A 21027-nucleotide genomic window follows, 5' to 3' on the forward strand; every position below is an offset into this window, starting at 1 on the left:
TTTGAGTTAAGGGCATCTGAGTTAGAAGGAAATACTGAAAACTGGCATCTCTCTCAGAACACTGAAACACTGAAGGAAATGGAAACTTTGCTAGGTTCTAGGTATGCACATTCTTATGCACTGTAAACCCTATAGTTCATACTACTGTATTGTGGCTCACTAAGACAAAACGTAGACCTGAGAGCCCCGTAAGAATTTTCTTTCTATGCTGAGAGGATGGATTGTTGACGTTGCTGGCTAGCATTCTAATTCAAGGCAGAGAGATGAACATTAAGACTCAAGTCCCTTGAAGTGTTTCCTAAATTTTTACATCGTAAAATCAGAATAACCTGTGTACAAGCTTTGTATTTATAACTTGAATATTAAGTAATGTCTTGCCTTTTTCTCAGTACTATCTCTTCATTGGTTACTTGAGTGGCTCTTATTAAGTAGAAGCTGGACCATTACCACTTCCCACAATACCGACTCCCCCCAGATTCCCTTCCTGTGTGGCTGGAAGCTTCAGCATTTGTGATTAAAGAGAGCCAAACCAAGGAATAGAAACAAGGCATTCAGCTTGAAGGATTGAGCTATCTACTTGAATTATCTGTATACAGACAGAGCAGGCAATGGAAGGGGAAAACTCTACATTTTGAAGGCATTTATAATAAATATTTTACTTGTTTCTATTGAAAATAGAGATGTATATGCTAAAGTTTATCGATTTTATCTTGAAAAAAAGTTTTCATTATTACATAAAGCGAAACAGTAGACAGAAGAAAGTAGAAACATAACAGCAATCATTATAAATGTTTATAGACACAACTAAAGCCTTATCTAAAGTTCATCCTGTTTAAGGACATGTTTTATGTTGTACAATTCCTCTTAGACTATCAATCTAATAAGCACCAAATGAGGCTGAAGACAATGCTCTTATAAAAAATGGAGAAAAATGATTAAAATATGATAATTATACTGACAGCTTATATGCTCAATCTAATCAACTAAGCCTCCAATTTGTCATAATGTACACTCCCTCATACATTATTGCTTAATTATAGCAACACTTCTATTTGGAAAGGTTGTCAATCATGTGAATACCCATCATTTTTCTTTTTTTTTTTCTATGAAGGGGCATATTTTAAATAAGGATTTGAAGCCACTGTGCTATTGATTTAACCCTTGGAATATGTTTTATGCAAAAATCATAGTTCTTATTGAATTTTTTTCTACACAGATTGAGACAAGTTGATACTATGAAGCATTATGCTTTTATGTAAGAACTGACATACAGTATTGTAAAATGAAATTAAATACTGGCTGAATTTTGTGATTTCATGGTTATTAAGATATCTATGTGGTTGCATTAAAAGACAAAAGACACCATTTTTAAAAAGAAACACAAATTCGACTGGAGTGTTTCCCCATTTGCCTATGATCCATATTGATCAAGAAGCATAAGAGAAATGACAGTGAGGGTGAAACTTAAATATCTCTTTTATAAAGGATGTGAGTGCTTATGGAAACAGACTCTACCCTTAGTAGATTTAGGATCTCTCTTACCTTTTACTTCACTTCCTCTGGCTCCATCATTTTTCTTCTAGTTCATAAAAATGCTTAACACATTGCTAAAATGATCATATAAGTGCATCTGCCAGGGTCACCTGCTGAGAGTTGAGTAACTTGATCATGTAACCAAGTATACTCTAGCAAAACAAAGTAATAAATTGAAACAACTGTTTATATTGAAAAGACTAGTGTTGTCTGTTATTTTAAACATATTATTGAATACATAAGATATACATATGTACATGTGTATGTGTCTGTATCTTCTCTACATATATCCTATAGCATATATAGTATATATTTAGACTATAGTATGTATATGAATATTTGACTATTTAAATAAGTAGCATAATCTCAAGTTTTAACCTCAATTATCTAATAGATCATTTTGTCAAGATGATCAGATTATTAGCTGAAATTTGAAAAAAAAAATCTTACTAAATGTGGATATTTTTGGTCCTTAGGAATCAACGTTATATTTTCTGGTTTTTGTTTTGTTTTGTTGAGACAGAGTCTTGCTCTGTCACCCAAGCTAGAGTGCAGTGGCGTGATCTTGGCCCACTGCAACCTCTACCTCCCGGGTTCAAGCAAGTGATTCTTTTGCCTTAGCAGCCCGAGTAGCTGGGACTGTATGTAGGCAGGCACCACCATACCAGGCTAATTTTTTTGTATTTTTAGTAGAGATGGGGCAAGGGCAAGGAATGGAAGGTGGAGTACATGGGAAACAAGTCATGGGCAGAGCCCCTGGCCTGGATGATTCCTCTTGATCTATCAATAGGCTTGCAAGATCAGTATTGGGATGATGATAAGCAGAATGGTCATGATGATGCCCCAAATCAGGGCCCAGATGTTCAGGCACTTGGCGGTGGAGGCGTAGGCCTGGGCCCCGATCAGGTCACCAACCATCTTCCTGTTCCTAGACTTCAAGGAGTAGGCATACACTATGAAGCCCAGGCAGCAGGAGTTCATGAAGAGGGTGTTGAACAGGGACCCGATGATGTGGTTGGGCACGGACGGACAGGGGAGCAGGGTTGTGGGGCACCCTCAGCACATCCACCTCATGCTCCTTCGGCATCTCATGGTTGGGGGAACGGTCGGTGTTGATGGGAGTGAAGAAGGTTTAGATAGTGTGGTTCATGGTGTCCAGGGAAGACCAGCTGTGGTCAGGTTGCTGGGATGGTTCTCAGTGGGCCCTCCCATTCCCCACTAGTTTCGATTTCTCAGCCACTTCCTGTTCCTGGCATTCATCTGAGGCCAGAAGTTTGAGATCAGCCTAGGTAACAAACCTTTGTAACATAACATAGCTAGGTAACCCTCTCTCCACAGGGGGAAAAAAAAAATAACTGGGTGTGGTGGTTTATGCCTAATGTCCCAGCTACTTGGGAGGTTGAAGCAGGAGGGTCACTTGAGTCCAGGAGTTTGATGTTGCAGTGAGCTATGATCGTGCCATTGTATTCCAGCCTGAGCAAGACCCTGTCTCCCTGTGTCAAACAAAGCAAAACAAAACAAGTATATTTAAGGGGTGGGGAGAAAACAGGGTAAAGGGAGAACATGAGCTAAAACCTGGAGTCATGAAGCTGTGTGTACTGGGAAAACTCTGACCAGTTCTTTATTGCCAGAATATAAAATATTTTGGAAGTGAGGGACTAAAAGGCTGGCATATAGGCAGACTAAATTATGAAGAGTTCTATAAATCATGCTGAGGAGCAAGGTTTTATGCGATGATAGAAATTTGTTGAAAAGTTTTAGGCAGGAGCAGAAATGATCAGGATCAAATTTTACAAGGATGATTTTGACAATAATATAGCAGATGGCTAGGAGTGGGCAGAACTGGCATTAGGGAAACAAGATGTTATTACTACAGTCCATATGAGAGAAGATAAAAGATGATGGCCTAAACTAAGGCAGTGGAATAAGAACTGAGAACAGAGAATAAGTTTCAGACATATTTAGGAGGTCAAATCAATAATGACAGATGAGATGTTTGGGGAGGTGATGGTGAGACAAAGAAGCAAACAAAATAATGGTAAAAATTCAGCCCAGAATCATCAAGTGATGCTAAAAATATTAGCTGAAAGTTGTACGAGAAATTGATATTTACATTACTTCAAAATACCTCCCAGTGAACAGTCAATAATGACAAAGGAAAAAAAGAGTAATTTTTTTTCAGGTTCTGGGGTACGTGTGCAGAACATGCAGGATTGTTACATAGGTACATACATGGCAATGTGGTTTGCTGCCTCCATCCCATCACCTACATCTGGCACGTCTCCCCATGTTATTCCTCCCCAACTCCCTATCCCCTCCTGTCCCTCCCCTAGTCCCCCCCAACAGACCCCAGTGTGTGGTGCTACCTTCCCTGTGTCCATGTGTTCTCATTGTTCAACACCTGCCTATGAGTGAGAACATGTGGTGTTTGATTTTCTGTTCTTGTGTCAGTTTGCTGAGAATGATGGTTTCCAGATTCATCTATGTCCCTACAAAGGAAATGAACTCATCATTTTTTATGGCCACATAGTATTCCATGGTGTATATGTGCCCCATTTTCCTTGTACAGTCTATCATTGATGGGCATGTAGGTTGGTTCTAGGTCTTTGCTATTGTAAACAGTACTGCAGTGAACATGCATGTGCATGTGTCTTTATAATAAAATTATTTATAATCCTTTGGATATATACCCAGTAATAGGATTGCTGGGTCAAATGGAATTTCTATTTCTAGGTCCTTGAGGAATCTCCACATTGTCTTTCACAATGGTTGAACTAATTTACACTCCCACCAACAGTGTAACAGTGTTCCTATTTCTCCACATCCTCTCCAGCATCTGTTGTCTCCAGATTTTTTAATGATTGCCATTCTAACAGGCATGAGATGGTATCTCAATGTGGTTTTGATTTGCATTTCTCTAATGACCAGTGATGATGAGCACTTTTTCATATGTTTGTTGGCCTTATATATGTCTTCTTTTGAAAAGTGTCTATTCATATCCTTTGTCAATTTTGAATGGGCTTGTTTTTTTATTGTAAATCTGTTTTAGTTCTTTGTAGATTCTGGCTATTAGTCCTTTGTCAGTATGTAGATTCCAAAATTTTTTTCTCATTCTGTTGGTTACTGGTTTACTCTAATGATTGTTTCTTTTGCTGTACAGAAGCTCTGGAGTTTAATTAGATCAACAAAAGCCAAAATAGACAAATAGCCTTTTGCCTATTTTGGCTTTTGTTGCCAATGCTTTTGGTGTTTTAGTCATGAAGTCTTTGCCTGTACCTATGTCCTGAATGGTTTTGCCTAGGTTTTCTTCTAGGGTTTTTATGGTGTTAGGTCTTATGTTTAAGTCTTTAATCCATCTGGAGTTAATTTTAGTGTAAGGTGTCAGGAAGGGGTCCAGTTTCTGCTTTCTGCACATGACTAGCCAGTTTCCCCAACACCATTTATTAAACAGGGAATCATTTCCACTTTGCTTATTTTTGTCAGATTTGTCAAAGATCAGATGTTTGTAGATGTGTGGTTTTGCCTCCAAGGCCTCTGTTCTGTTCCATTGGTCTATATCTCTGTCTTGGTACCAGTACCATGCTGTTTTGATTACTTGCAGTATAGTTTGAAGTCAGGTACCATGATGCCTCCAGCTTCGTTCTTTTTGCTTAGAATTGTGTTGGCTACATGGGCTCTCTTTTGATTCCACATGAAGTTTAAGGTGGCTTTTTCCAGTTCTGTGAAGAGGATCATAGGTAGCTTGATGGGGATAGCATTGAATCTATAAATTACTTTGGGCAGTATGGCCATTTTCATGATATTGATTCTTCCTAACCATGAACACGAAATGTTTCTCCATCTGTTTGTGTCCTCTCTTATTTCCTTGAGCAGTGGTTTGTAGTTCTTCTTGAAGAGGTCCTTTACATCCTTTGTTAGTTCTATTCTTAGGTATTTTATTCTCTTTGTAGCAATTGTGAATGGCAGTTTGTTATTGATTTGGCTCTCTTTAAGTCTGTTATTGGTGTATAGGAATGCTTGTGATTTCTGCACATTGATTTTTTTATGCTGAGATTTTGCTGAAGTTGTTTATCAGTTTCAGGAGATTTTGGGCTGAGACAATGGGGTCTTCTAAATATACAAACATATCCTCTGCAATTAGAGGTAATTTGACTTCCTCCTTTCCTAATTGGCTATGCTTTATTTCTTTTTCTTGCCTGACTGCTCTGGCTAGAACTTCCAATACTATATTGAATAGGAGTGGTGAGAGAGGGCATCCTTGTCTAGTGCCAGATTTCAAAGGGAATGCTTCCAGTTTTTGCACATTCCGTATGATATTGGCTGTGGGTTTGTCATAAATAGCTTTTATTATTTTGAGATACATTCCATTGATACCTAGTTTATCGAGGGTTTTTAGCATAAAGAGCTGTTGAATTTTGTCAAAGGCCTTCTCTGCATCTATCAAGATAATCATGTGGTTTTTGTCTTTGGTTCTGTTTATGTGGTGAATTACGTTTATAGACTTGCATATGCTGAACCAGCCTTGCAGCCCTGGGATGAAGCCTATATGATCGTGATGGATAAGCTTTTTGATGTGCTGTTGTAATCAATTTGCCAGTATTTTATTGATGATTTTTGCATCTCTGTTCATCGTGGATATTGGCCTGTAGTTTTCCTTTTTTGTTGAGTCTCTGCCAGGTTTTGGTTTCAGGATGATGTTGGTCTCATACAATGATTTGGGAATGATTCCCTCTTTTTGGATTGTTTGGAATCGTTTCAGAAGGAGTGGTACCAGCTCCTCTTTGTATGTCTAGTAGAATTCAGCTGTGAACCCATCTGGACCTGGGCTTTTTTTGGTTCGTGGGCTATTAATTGCTGCCTAAACTTCAGCTCTTGTTATTGGTCTATTCAGGGTTTTGACATCTTCCTGGTTTAGGCTTGGGAGGGTGCAAGTGTCCAGGAATTTATCCATTTCTTCCAGATTTACTGGTTTATGTGCATAGTTGTTTGTAGTAATCTCTGATGGTAGTTTGTATTTCTGTGGAATCTGTGGTGATATCCCTTTTATTGTTTTTTATTGCATCTAGTTTATTCTTCTCTCTTTTCTATTAATCTGGCTAGTGGTCTATTTTGTTGATCTTTTCAAAAAACCAGCTCCTGGATTTATTGATTTTTTGAAGGGTTTTTTGTGTCTCTATCTCCTTCAGTTCTGCTCTGATCTTATTTATTTCTTGTCTTCTGCTAGCTTTTGAGTTTTTTTTTTTTTTTTTTGATCTTGCTCCTTTAGCCCTTTCAATTTTGATGATAAGGTGTTGACTTTAGATCTTTCCTTGCTTCTCATGTGGACATTTATTGCATAAATTTTCCTCTAGACACTGCTTTAAATGTGTCCCAGAGATTCTGGAACATTGTGTCTTTGTTCTCGTTGGTTTTGAAGAACATCTTTATTTCTCCTTTCATTTCATTGTTTATCCAGTCAACATATAAGAGCTGCGTGTTCAGTTTCCGTGAAGTTGTGCAGTTCTGAGTTAGTTTCTTAATCCCAAGTTCCAATTTGATTGTACTGTGGTCTGAGAGACTGTTTGTTATGATTTCTGTTCTTTTGCATTTGCTGAGGAGTGATTTACTTCCAATTATGTGGTCAGTTTTACAGTAGGTGCGATGTGGTGCTGAGAAGAATGTATATTCTGTGGATTTTGGGTGGAGAGTTCTGTAGATATCTATTAGGTTTGCTTGGTCCAGAACTGAGTTCAAGTCCTGGATATCCTTGTTAGTTTTCTGTCTCATTGATCTGTGTAATATTGACAGTGGAGTATTAAAGTCTTCCACTATTATTGTGTGGGAGTCTAAGTCTCTTTGTAGGTCATTAAGAACTTGCTTCATGTACCTAGGGGCTCCTGTGTTGGGTATGTATATATTTAGGATCATTAGCTCTTCTTGCATCTATTTTATTGATCCTTTTACCATTATGTAATTCCCTTCTTTGTCTCTTTTCATCTTCATTGCTTTAAAGTCAATTTTATCAGAGACTAGAATTGCAACTCCTGCTTTTTTTTTGCTCTCCATTTGCTTGGTAAGTCTTCCTCCATCCCTTTATTATTTGTGTGTCCTTGCATGTGAGATAGGTTTCCTGGATACAGTACACTGATGGGTTTTGACTTTTTATCCAATTTGCCAGTCTGTGTCTTTTGACTGGGGCATTTAGCTCATTTACATTTAAGGTTAATATTGTTACATGTGAATTTTATCCTGTCATTTTGATGCTAGCTGGTTGTTTTGCCTATTAGTTGACACAGTTTCTTTGTTGTGCTAATGCTCTTTACCATTTGGTACATTTTTCGAGTGACTGGTACTGGTTGTTCCTTTCTATGTTTAGTGCTTCTTTCAGGAGCTCTTATAAGGCAGGCCTGGTGGTGATGAAATCTCTCAGCAATTGCTTGTTTGTAAAGGATTTTATTTCTCCTTCACTTATGAAGCTTAGTTTGGCTGGATATGAAATTCTGGGTTGAAAGTTCTTTTCTTTAAGGATGCTGAATGTTGGCCTCCACTCTCTTCTGGCTTGTAGGATTTCTGCTGAGAGATCCACTGTGAGTCTGATGGGCTTCCCTTTGTGGGTAACCCAACCTTTCTCTCTGGCTGCCCTTAGCATTTTTTCCTTCATTTCAACCCTGGTGAATCTGATGATTATGTGCCTTGGGGTTGCTCTTCTTGAGGAATGTCTTTGTGGTGTTCTCGGTATTTCCTGGACTTGAATATTGACCTGCCTTGCTAGGTTGGGGAAGTTCTCCTGCATATATCCTGAAGAATGTTTTCCAGTTTGGCTTCATTCTCTCTGTCACATTCAGTTACACCTACCAAATGTATATCAGGTCTTTTCACATAATCCCATGTTTCTTAGAGGCTTTGTTCATTTCTTTTCATGCTTTTTTCTCTAATCTTGCCTTCTCATTTTATTTCATTGAGTTGATCTTCAATCTCTGACATCCTTTCTTCTGCTTCGTCAATTGGTTATTGAAACTTGCGTATGCTTTGCAAAGTTTTTGTGTTGTGTTTTTCAGCTCCACTAAGTCATTTGTAGTCTTCTCTAAGCTGTTTATTCTTATCAGCATTTCGTCAAACCTTTTTTCAAGGTTCTTAGTTTCTTTGCATTTTGTTAGAAAAGTAAATTCTCTTTTAGCTCAGAGATGTTTGTTATTACTCACTTTCTGAAGCCTGTTTTGGTCAGTTCATCAGATTCATTCTCTATCCAGCTTTGCTCCCTTGCTGGTGAGGAGTTGTGATCCCTTGAAGGAGGAGAGGCATTCTGATTTTGGGTGTTTTTATCCTTTTTGTGCTGGTTTCTTTCCATCTTTGTGGGTTTATCTACCTGTGGTCTTTGTAGTTGGTGACTTTCAGATGGGGTCTCTGAGTGAACATCCTTTTTGTTGATGATGAAGTTATTTTTTTCTGTTTTTTAGTTTTCCTTCTAACAATCAGGCTCCTCTGCTGTACAACTGCTGGAGGTCCACTCCAGACCCTGCTTGCCTGGGGATCACCTGTGATGGCTGCAGAACAGTAAGGGTTGCTGCCAGTTTCTTCTGTTATCTTTGTCTCAGAAGGATAGCCATGAGAAGTCAGCCTGAGCTCTCCTTTATGAGATGTCTCTTTGGATATATGGGGGTCAGGGAGCTGCTTGAGGAGACAGTCTGTTCCTTATAGGAGCTCAAGTTCTGATCTGTGAGCTCCGTTGTTCTGTTCAGAGCTGCTGGGCAGGTATGTGTAAGTCTGCTGCAGCGGAACTCATAACCTCCTTTTCTTTTTTCCCCAGGTGCTCTGTCCTGGGAAGGTGAGGCTTTATTTATAAGTTACTGATGTGCTGCTGCCTTTTTTTCAGAGATGCCTTGATCAGCAAGGAGAGAGCCTAGTCACAGTGTGCCAGCAGAGGCATTGTTGAGCTGCTGTGGGCTCTGCCCAGTTGCTGTGTCAACTTCCTTGAGGGTTTTTTTAAATAGAGGAATAATTAGAACTGCCTCAGTAATGGTGGTTTGCCTCAGTAATGGCAGACTGCTTCTGTAATGGGGGACTGCCTCTGTAGTGGCAGACTGCTTCGATAATGGCGGACGCCCTTTCCCCCACAGAGCTGGAGCATCCTGGGTCCAGCTGTGCTTGCTGTGAAACTCTCAGTCCAGAGTGATTCAGATTGCTTGTCTTTGTAGGGGTGGGACCTGCCAAGCCAGATCACCTGGCTCCCTGTTTCAACCCTTTTTCAGTTGAATGGGTGGCTCTATCTCCCAAGTGTTCCAGGTGCCAGTTGAAACAGCTGCCCAGATTTGTGTGAGTTTTGTGTGGAGACCCACTACGCCAGCTGAAACAGCTGTGCTAGAAACTCGTGGTGCTTTTCAGCCTGGGAATCTCCTGGTCTGTGGGCAGTAATAACTCATTTGGAAATGCAGTGATCACTCACCCTCTGCATTGTTCTCCCTGGGAACTGCACTCCAGAGCTGTTCCTATTCAGCCATCTTGGATCTGCCCCAAAAGAGGAATTTTACAGTGGAGAAATCTGGCAGATGGCATCTACTCAAGGTTAACATCACAAGTAATGGGACAAGTCAATATCGAGCATACCTTGATAGCACAGACACATCACTTCTGTGACATCCTTGACAAAAATGTATAATCTAGATGTAATAGGGAGGAAACATTAGACAAACACAAAATGAGAAACTTTCCATCTAGGAAGAAACTGACCTGTAATCTTCAGATGTTTCAAGGCCAGCCAGGAAGGGTGGTCAGGTCTGCAATCCCAGCACTTTGGGAGGGCAAGATGTGAGGACCATTTGAGGCCAGGAGTTTGAGATCAGCCTGGGCAACATAGCAGAACATTGTTTCTACAAAAAAACATTTAAAGATCGTGAAAGTCCATGAACAAGTGGGGAACTCTTCCAGATTAAAGCAAATTGAAAAAACCTGACAACTAAATGCTATGCATGATCCTGGATTGAATACTCTTCTATAAAGGATGTTACTGGAACAATTAGTGAAACTCAAGTAAGGTATTGATGTTGGTTTCTGATTTTGATGGTTGTATTATTGTAAAGAGAAAATAATGAGGGAAAATAAACAACTATTTATACACCCAAGACCTGCTACTTCTCTGGTATTCTGCCCCTCCCTCCCTCCCTTCCTTCTCTCCTTCTTTCTTTCTTTCAACAATCTCACTCCCTCACCCAGGCTACAGGGCAGTGGTGTGATCTCAGCTCACTGCAACCTCCACCTCCTGTGTTCAAGCAATTCTCCTGCCTTAGCCTCCTGAGTAGCTGGGATGACAGGCACCTGTCAACAGGCCTGGCTAATTTTTGTATTTCTAGTAAAGATGGGGTTTTGCCATATTGGCCAGGCTGGTCTCAAACTCCTGGCCTCAAGTGATCCTCCTGCCTCAGTCTCCCAAAGTGCTGGGATTACAGATGTGAGCCAATGTGCCTAGCATATTCTGCATCTTAATAGGCATTACCACTATCTATTTATCCAGGAATCCATGCTTGAAACAAGGAGGTTATCCTTGACTGCTTTCTTACAACCTGAAAGTTCATTTGGAACAGACTCTGTATCTATTAAATAGACCAATCATATTATGAAACATCTGAGTCTTGGAAAATCATATTGCCATTTAGAGGAATGAAGTCATTCTGTGTAGTGACATAATGATAAAAGAAGAAAGTTGTGAAAGAGAATATAAAGAGTCTATTTTTGTCAATCTTTTTACATGCAGCAGACAAAGGTGTGGTGAAGATGGATTCCAAACTATTAACGGACATTACCTCTTCAAGATGGGGTTTTTGAGTTTTCTTTTCTGTACTGTTTGGACTTTTTTTTTTTTTCTCACTCTGTCACCCAGGCTGGAGTACAGTGGCATGATCTTGGCTCACTGCAACCTCTGCCTACCAGGTTCAAGTGATTCTCCTGCCTGAGCCTCCTGAGAAGCTGGGATTACAGGCATGTGCCACCATGCCCAACTAATTTTTGTATTTTTAGTAGAGACGGGATTTCACCATGTTGGTCAGGATGGTCTCCATCTCTTGACTTCATGATCCACCTGCCTCGACCTCCCAAAGTGCTGGGATTACAGGCATGAGCCACAGCACCAAATCTGGATTTTTTTTTTAAGTGATATATTTTTTTAAAAAAGAGAGATTTTGAAAAACGGTTTAACATGAAACATGAAATAGCAGAGACTTACCAAGGTGATAGAAGCTATTCACCTTCAAAGAAATTCAAATCTAATCAGACAAGAGAAAAATTATTTACATATGGTATGGAATACTTGTAAAAACAACATGGAGGAAACACAAATATCAAGGCAAGCTGCCGCTATAAGAAGAATTTGCATTTGAGGAAATGAGAAGAAAGACCAATTCTGAAGGACCTGGGGAGACAGAGAAAATGGGGCACAACTGGAGAGGTCTTGGCTGTGAGATGACTTTTGAAGAAGGGAGGGTCCCAGGAGCAGGGAGAAGGCCGTCTTCACAGAACTGGGGGGAGTGGGCCCTTGGTTCTGAGTTTTCAGCCATGTGGGAAGCTACAGCAAGAGCTCAGTTGGCAGGACAAGCTATTTCTCCCTGGGTTTTTGTCTATCCTTTAACTTTTTTTTTTTTTTGAAATGGAGTATCGCTCTGTCATCCAGGCTAGAGTGAAGTGGTGCGGTCTTGGCTCACTGCAGCCTCCACCTCTTGTGTTCAAGTGATTCTCTTGCCTTGGCCTCCCAAGTAGCTGGGATTACGGGCACCTGCCATCGTGCCCAGCTAATTTTGTATTCTTGTAGAGATGAGGTTTCACTGTGTTGGCCAGGCTTGTCTTGAGCTTCTGATCCAGGTGATCCGCCTGCCTTGGCCTCCCAAAGTGCTGAGATTGTAGGCTAAGCTGCCACAACTGGCCTGTCCTTTAGCTTCTCTCATTTTTCACTGCTCCTTTCTCCACTGCTCAGGGACCTAGGGATAAAATGTGTCCCTATTTATTCCAAAGAAAACATAGGCCACCAGGCCTACTAAAAATACAAAAATTAGCCAGGCATTGTGGTGGGAGCCAGTAATCTCAGCTACTTGTGAGGCTGAGTCAGGAGAATTGCTCAAACCTGGGAGGTGGAAGTTGCAGTAAGCCAAAATTGTGCCATTGAACTCCAGCCTGGGCAACAAGAGCAAAACTCCCATCTCAACAACAACAACAACAACAAAAAATGAAAATAAAAATAAAAAACTAAAGCATAGGCCAAACTCCTGTAACAGAGCTGAAAGAGTTGATATAAACAAAAGACATTTTGTAAAAAAATAAAGGGAGGAGACCGATCCAAGATGGCCGACCACTAACAGCTCGGGATTGTAGCTCCCAGTGAAAGCTCAGAGAACGAGACGACGCCACATCTTTAGACGAATTTTCTTCACTCACCGATCAGCCAATTCCCAGTGGAGGAGCCCCACGGGTCGCTAGCGCGACTCTTGTGGCCGCCGCAGCGGTTTTGCCGGCGTCTCGGTGCAGCAGCTCTTCATGCAGAGCCAACGGGACTGCTTCCCCTACTGACTGGAGTTTGGAGCTCCAGGAAGACAGAGCCACTTGTTGCGGACTCAAGAGGGAAGCCAGACCAGAGATTCCCAGGCAGAAGAGCACCATCACTCTTATCGCTGCTATTTAGGCCGCCACAGTGGGTTGCTCGGATCCCAGCACTGGGAATCAATAAGTCGGACGTTGACTCAGAAACCTAATTAGAAAGGCAGTTCATCTACAATGAAGGGAAAAAAACAGCCTAAGAAGGCCGAGTATACTCAAAATCAGAACCCATCAGCAACGGAACAAGCCCTGATGGAAAAGGACTGTGTTCCATTATCTGAAGTAGGCTTTAAAAGGTACTTCTGGGAGTTAAAGGAACTTGTTCTAACCCAATGTAAAGAAACTAAGAACTTGGAAAAAAGGTTTGATGAAATGTTGAAAAGAATAGACAATATAGAGAGGAATTCAAATGAACTTATGGAGTTGATAAATACAACACGAGAACTTAGTGAAATATGTACAATCTTAAACAGCCGAATGGATCAAGCAGAAGAGAGGATATCAGAGGTCGAAGACCAACTTAATGAAACAAAACGACAAGACAAGAATAGAGAAAAAAGGATAAAAAGGAATGAGCAAAGTCTCCAAGCAATATGGGACTATGTGAAAAGACCTAATATACGCTTGATTGGTGTACCTGAATGTGACGGAGAGAATAAATTCAAGCTGGAAAATACTCTCCAGGACATTATCCAGGAAAATTTTCCTAATTTAGCAAAGCAGGACACTATTCAACCCCAGGCAATACAGAGAACACCACAAAGATATTCCTCAAGAAGACCAACCCCAAGGCACATAATCGTTAGATTCACCAAGATCGAAATGAAGGAGAAAATATTAAGGGCAGCCAGAGAGAAAGATCAAGTTACCCATAAAGGTAAGCCTATTAGGCTTACAGCAGATCTCTCAACGGAAACCCTACAAGCTAGAAGAGAGTGGGGGCCAATATTCAATATACTTAATCAACAGAACTTTCAGCCCAGAATTTCATATCCTGCCAATTTAAGCTTTACATTTGAAGGAAAAATAAAATCTTTTAGGAACAAGCAAGTACTCAGAGATTTTATTACCACCAGGCCTGCTTTACAAGAACTTCTAAAAGAAGCATTATACACAGAAAGGAACAACCAGTATGACCCTTTCTAAAAATACACCAAAAAGTAAAGAGCATTAACATAAAGAAGAATTTTCATCAACGAAAGGACAAAATAGCCAGTTAATATCAAATGGCAGCAACCCTAAATTTAAATCGACCAAATCTCCCAATCAAAAGATACAGACAAAATCTAACGGTATATCCAAAGATATACATAGACTCAAAATAAAGGGTTGGAAAAAAAAAAAAAAAAACGTACCAACCAAATGGAGAGTAAAAATAAATAAATAAAAAGCAGGAGTTGCAATTTTCACATTTGACAAAATAGATTTCAAAGCTACAAGGATACAAGGGTAAAAGGATTAATGTAATAATAAGAGATCTTAACACCCAGATACATAAGACCCATAATGAGATTTAGATTCAACGAGACAGAAAATTGATAACGATATCCGGGACTGGAACTAAGATCCAGAACAAATAAACTCAATAGAGCTCGCCATTTTAAACACATAAAATATACATTATCCACAAAAGCTAACGATATATCTAAAGATATACAAAGACTCAAAACAAGGGAATGGAAAAAAACTCACCAACCAAATGGAGAGCAAAAATAAATAAATAAAAAGCAGGAGTTGCAATTCTCACACTTAATAGATTTCAAAGCTACAAGGATGCAAGGGTAAAAGGATTAATGTAACAATAAGAGATCTTAACACCCAGATACATAAGACCCATAATGAGACTCAGATTCAACGAGACAAAAAATTGATAACGATATCCAGGACTTGAACTCAGATCCAGAACAAATAAACACAATAGAGGTCTCCATTTTAAACACATAAAATATGCATTAACCACTTTAAACATTCAAAATATTGATCGGCCATTATTGAAACCCATTTTAGGAATGAAGTAATATTCCTTTTTCCCTCTTTTTCTTTTTTTCCCCTTCTTTTTCTCTTTTTCCCTAAAAAAAATAAAAATAAAAAAAATAAAGGGAATAGCTAAAGAAAATAATGCCTCTGAATATAACAACATAAACACAATTAGGTTTCTCATCCTAAGAAATTCTGTGAAAATATCTAAGATCTGTATATAGCCCTCAGATTCCCTGCTCTTGAAATGCATTCATGTCAACTCTTCAAGGCCCAGATAGCTTTGCAGGCATCTGGGCTTCTTATGCTCCCAGCTCCTGTGCCTGCCTCTCAGCAATGTGGCCTCTGGGTGTAATATTGCTTCCTAGTCCAGGGAAGTTGGTCCAACAAGTACATCTTATTCCATGTAAGGCCAACTCCAGCTCCACTAAAACTCAACCTTCTCGAACTTCTAGAAGCCCGTCATTCTCTCCTAGTACAGTTAGTATGAGTACACCGGCTGGGCGCAGTGGCTCACACCTGTAATGCCAACACTTTGGGAGGCCAAGGTGGGTGGATCACGAGGTCAGGAGATCGAGACTATCCTGGCCAACATGGTGAAGCCCTGTCTCTACTAAAAATACAAAAATTAGCTGGGTGTGGTGGTGGGCGCCTGTAGTCGCAGCTACTCAGGAGGCTGAGGCAGAAGAATCACTTGACCCCGGGGGGAGGAGATTGCAGCGAGCTGAGATTGCACCACTGCACTCCAGCCTGGAGACAGAATGAGACTCTGTCTCACAAAACAAACAAACAAAGAGTATACCTAGTCCACAGCTGAGCTGTGAGCTGTATGTATCTATACAGAGGGACATCTCTGAGCCAGTGGTCCCCAACCTTTTTGGCACTAGGTACCAGATTTTTGGAAGACAATTTTTCCATGGATGGTGGGGTTAGGGGTGGGGGTGCAGGGGTATATTAGTCTGTTTTCATACTGTTATAAAGAACTAATTGAGACTGGGTAATTTATGAAGAAAAGAGGTGTAATGGACTCAGAGTTCCACACACTTAACAGGAAGCACGACTGAGAGGCCTTGAGAAACTTACAATCATGGCGGATGGTGAAGGGGAAGCAAAGCATGTCTTACATGGCAGCAGGAAGGAGCAAGACAGCAAAAGGGGAAGTGCCACACTTTAAAACCATCAGATTTCAGCCAGGCCTGGTGGCTCACACCTATAATTCCAGCACTTTGGGAGGCCAAGGTGGGCAGATCACAAAGTCAGGAGTTCGAGATCAGCCTGGCCAACATAGTGAAACCCCATCTCTACTAAAGATACAAAAATTAGCCAGGCATGGTAGTGTGTATTTGTAGTCCCAGCTACTCAAGAGGCTGAGGCAGGAGAATTGCTTGAACCCAGGAGGCAGAGGTTGTGGTAAGCCAAGATTATGCCACTGCATGCACTCCAGCCTGGGTGACAAAGACAGACTCTGTTTCAACAATAACAACAACAAATCAGATTTCATCAGAATTCATTTACTGTCAAGAGAACAGTTTGGGGGAAACCACCCCCATCATCCAGTCACCTCCCACAAGGTCCCTCCCTCAACATGTGGGGATTACAATTTGAGATGATATTTGGGAGGGGACACAGAGCCAAACCATAGGGGATAGTTTTGGGATGAAACTGTTCCACCTCAGACCATCAGGCAGGTCACAATAGAATTCGTGCTCCTGTGAGAATCTCATGCCGCAGCTGATCTGACAGGAGGTGAAGCTCAGGCAGTAATGCTCACCTGCTGCTGTATGGTCTGGTTCCAAACTGGCCACAGACCCCTACCAGTCCACGGCCTGGAAATTGGAGCCCCTGCTTTAAGCCCTTGCCACTCAGGTCTTTGGCTACTTCAGAATCATTCAGTGATGATTCACTTGAATGAGGTCCCTACAGACAAAGAAGGAAGGGTCTTGTAAAAATCTGCCTGTTACAGTTTCACAGCTTGATAACAACCACATCATAAACATGTCATTCACAGAATATGAGTTAATACATTTATGGTATGAGGAAGGTCATTCTTATTTACCATGCGAGGCTGTAAAATCTTGCCTGGAGGACACATGTTGGGTAGGCCTGGGAGTAACTTTGCAAGCAGGTGAAAGCTTGAGACACTTTCAGACTATTCTCTCAATTAGGTGGTTTAAAATTTAGAAAAAAATCATTGTACCAATTTGACCTCAATAAATTATTTTTAGAAAATAATTGCATCCATCTCCAACTCAACATGAAACTGTTTTACTCATCTGTAAAGCCCACAGTGATGAACAAGTCATTTAAACTCCTTTGTTTAAAATAATTGCTGTTTGCAATAAATATTTCAGGTGTTACTTCAAATTGGAGTAGGCTGATTTGAAGGTGATTTTTTGTGTGTAGTTTTTTCTAAGGGTAAGAGTCTAGATCAGTGTGGTCTCAGTTCTGTGATTTGGTTCTACAGGTTAACATTATAAGTCTCTGAGCTTCTGTTATGGGAGACCCTCAGAAATTTCCCAAAGGAGCCTGAGACCTCCTAACACTGCCAAGAAATGACTTTTTCCTTCTTGTTGGAGGCATATAAAATGAATAGATGTGTGATTATGTATTTATTTTACAAATGCTTTTATAGTTGCTTACTATGTGCTTAATATTATACAGATAGTAATTCATGTAAGCTTTTTTTTTTTTTTTTTTTTTTTTATTTAAGATAATGTCTCACTTTGTTGCTCAGGCTGGAGTGCAGTGGTGCAAACATGGCTTACTGTAGTCTCAACCTCCCAGGCCCAGGATCAAGCAATTCTCCTGCCTCAGCCTTTCAAGTAGCTGGGACTATAGACATGTGCCACCACGCCTGGCTACTTTTTTTATGTTTTGTAGAGAGGGGGTTTTGTCATATTGCCCTGGCTGGTCTTGAACTCCTGGGCTCAAACAATCCTTCCACCTCGGCCTCCCAAAGTGCTGATATTATAGGAGTGAGCAACCACACCCAGGCCATGTAAGCCTTCTAATAGCCCTTTGGTGAGGGGGCCATCCTCATTCCCTTATAGCTGAGGGACAGATAGGGGAGTTGACGCACAGATAGGTTGAGTGTCATGCCTAAAGCCTCCCAGCTAGTAAGTGCCAGAGCCACAGGTGTGGGCTGTCCCCCCTTTTCCTTCACCCTCAATTCTGGTGAGCTGCCCAGTTTTGCGACCATGGACCATTCAGACAACGGAATAATCCCACTCTTAGAGGATAAGAATGGTGTGGATATTGTTTGAGGCTGCATTTAATTGGAAATCAAGGGACAGTAAAATTCTTTTGGTCAGTCTTTGTCTTAAAATGTCTACCTTGTTGTCACAAATGGGAATGAAAGTAGCTTCTGGGCCAGAGTGAGGAGTGCCCTGAATTTTGCCAATCATTAAGCCCCCCTCAGTTATAGTCAGCACATGTTTTGAAACTTAGAAGGAAAATGTTTTATGGTGATATACGCCCATGCTGCAGGGTCCCTATGGAACATATGCAAGACACTATTTATTTTAATCATAGAGAAACCTCACATAGTTTTTGTCCTCACATCACATCTTGCTATAGAAATAACATGCATGTGTTGAATACGATTCTTTGTTACTACGTTTTTTTCTGTGGTTACACAATTATCTTCATTTGCTATCCTTGCCATTGTTTGGAAGAGAGAGTTTAGGGCAGAGGAACTGGGTTTTCCTAGAAAGTTTGAAGGATGGTTTTAAATGGTATTTGATGAAGATGAAAGTAGAAGAAATTGATTTGAGAAAAGTTTTTGCTTGGCTACTACATTAAAACAGGATAAGGCTCATGGTGAGAGATGTCTTGCTCATTTTATTTCTAATATGTTGCCAACCAGCCAAATCATCCCATAAGCAATAAGAAGCCTCGTGCTCCCATGGCCTCAGCAAAGATGGCTTGAGAAGCACTCCTGGGTGCCTATGACCCACACTCCAAGTTTCTTGGTAGAAGATATGCTCAGAAGGGGCTTCCTATTTGGGGAAGAGGGGAGCACTGGCCCCTTTTGAGGGCAGCCAGAAAAAATGAAAGATTTTTCTCCGCTGGGCACCATGGCTCACGCCTGTAATCCCAGCACTTTGGGAGGCTGAGGCAGGTGAATCACCTGAGATTGGGAGTTCAAGACCAGCCTGACCAACATTGAGAAACCCCATATCTACTAAAAATACAAAATTAGCCAAGTGTGGTGGCTCTGTAATCCCAGAGGCAGGAGAACCACTTTAACCCAGGAGGCAAAAGTTGAAGTGAGCCGAGATTGTGTCACTGCACTCCAGCCTGGGAGTGCAAGAGTGAAACTTCATCTCAAAAAAAAAAAAAAAAAAGGGTTTTCTCAATACACATGGCTGAGAAAATGGAGCTGGGGGTTAAATTCTGCCCATTGTAGAATGACACTTGGCTTTTTTCTAAAGTCCTGTGTGTCTTTTAAGATTTTGGTAGAGAGCCCAATAACCCAGATGCTTTCCTTGGGTTTTAGTTTAAACTACTCTTTCCTACTCACACATTCTTTCACCACACTGAGCCTTCACCAGCCACCAAAAGCCACTTGCACGCCTCAGTCATGTCTGCCTGAGGAGAATCCTACAGTCCCCAGCACACTGAAGCAGGAGAACCTCTGTGGGTTGGAAGGCACAGACAGCTTCATGCCTGTGTTCATTACACTCACATTACCTTCTGCTTCTTGGAGGTAAGCATTGGTAGTTTCTGGGTCCAGGACCACATGATCTGGGGAGAGAACATTTGAGGGCAGCTGAGGGCAGGATGAGATCAATTTTAAAAAGTGGCTTTGGCCGGGCCCAGTGGCTCACACCTGTAATCCCAGCACTTTGGGAGGCAGAGGCAGGCAGATCATGAGGTCAGGAGTTCAAGACCAAACTGACCAATATGGTAAAACCCCATCTCTACTAAAAAATACAAAAAAAAAAAAAAAAAAGTGGCTTTGAGTCAGCGGAAGATTGTGCCTGGATGGATGCCCTTCTCCAAGTCTCCCAGGGAGCCAGGCCTTCGCCCAGGTTGGGGGAGTCTACTGGCTGTCAGAGGACTGCTTCTCTGTGAAGGCTTTATTTTTCTTCTCTCAAGACAGGAAAAACCGACCCACAACCCACGTGCAGCTTGGCTGCCTAGTAACCCTAGAACCACCTGCTGGACCCGGCAGCCTCAGGGCTAGTCCTCGTGTGGGGCAGGCCAGGTGTTTAGGGTATAACATTTAAGGGGTAGCAGAATTGCCCCCTTCTCAGAGGTCTGGCTCTCTACAGGAGCAGGGCCTCTGCCCCAGTGCTGGGCTGCGAGTAGTCAGGAGCCCGCCTACCTTAGACTTGAGCTTTACTGCCATCCTGAGAGTGCCAGCCAGCCTTGAGACAGCTGGGCCAGACTCACCCCTGGCTTCTTCCCTCCCTCTCCATCACAAATGTCAATAGCCTCACTGAGTGCGTTCCTTAAGTGTTTTATGAAACTTCAGGACTAGGAGAAATGTGAGAAGGAGCCTTACCTGGCACCCTCTCTGCATATTCAGCATTTTGCTGTCAAACTTGCCTCCAAATCTCCAGACTGTGCCAGACATTTGATCCCAACTCCCTGCCATAAGTAACCAGGGCTGGTGCCCATTTAGACAGCCTCACCAGGCTTGTTACTCTGAACACTTTACCTCCTGTTTCCTCCAGGACACTCTGCAGGTTCTCGAGGGAGAGAAAAAGGGAAATTCTTCAAGCTCCCAACCAACAGGTGCTTTCCACAAATATCTCCCCTTACAGCTAAAAGCGAAAGCCAGGGCTGCTTCCCAGCTGCAGGTAGAAGCCTGGCTCCCTCCCGTGTTCCTAGATCAACCGTGACAAACCCGAAGGAAAACAGGAATTTTCACTACCTTTGATCTCATGTACCATTCGACTGAGTTGTTTACTTGCTGGAGTAAGTGTGGATTCTCTTGCCCTGTTCAATTAACTT

Source organism: Callithrix jacchus, chromosome 8 (genome assembly GCF_049354715.1).
Source record: "Callithrix jacchus isolate 240 chromosome 8, calJac240_pri, whole genome shotgun sequence".
NCBI lineage: Eukaryota > Metazoa > Chordata > Mammalia > Primates > Cebidae > Callithrix > Callithrix jacchus.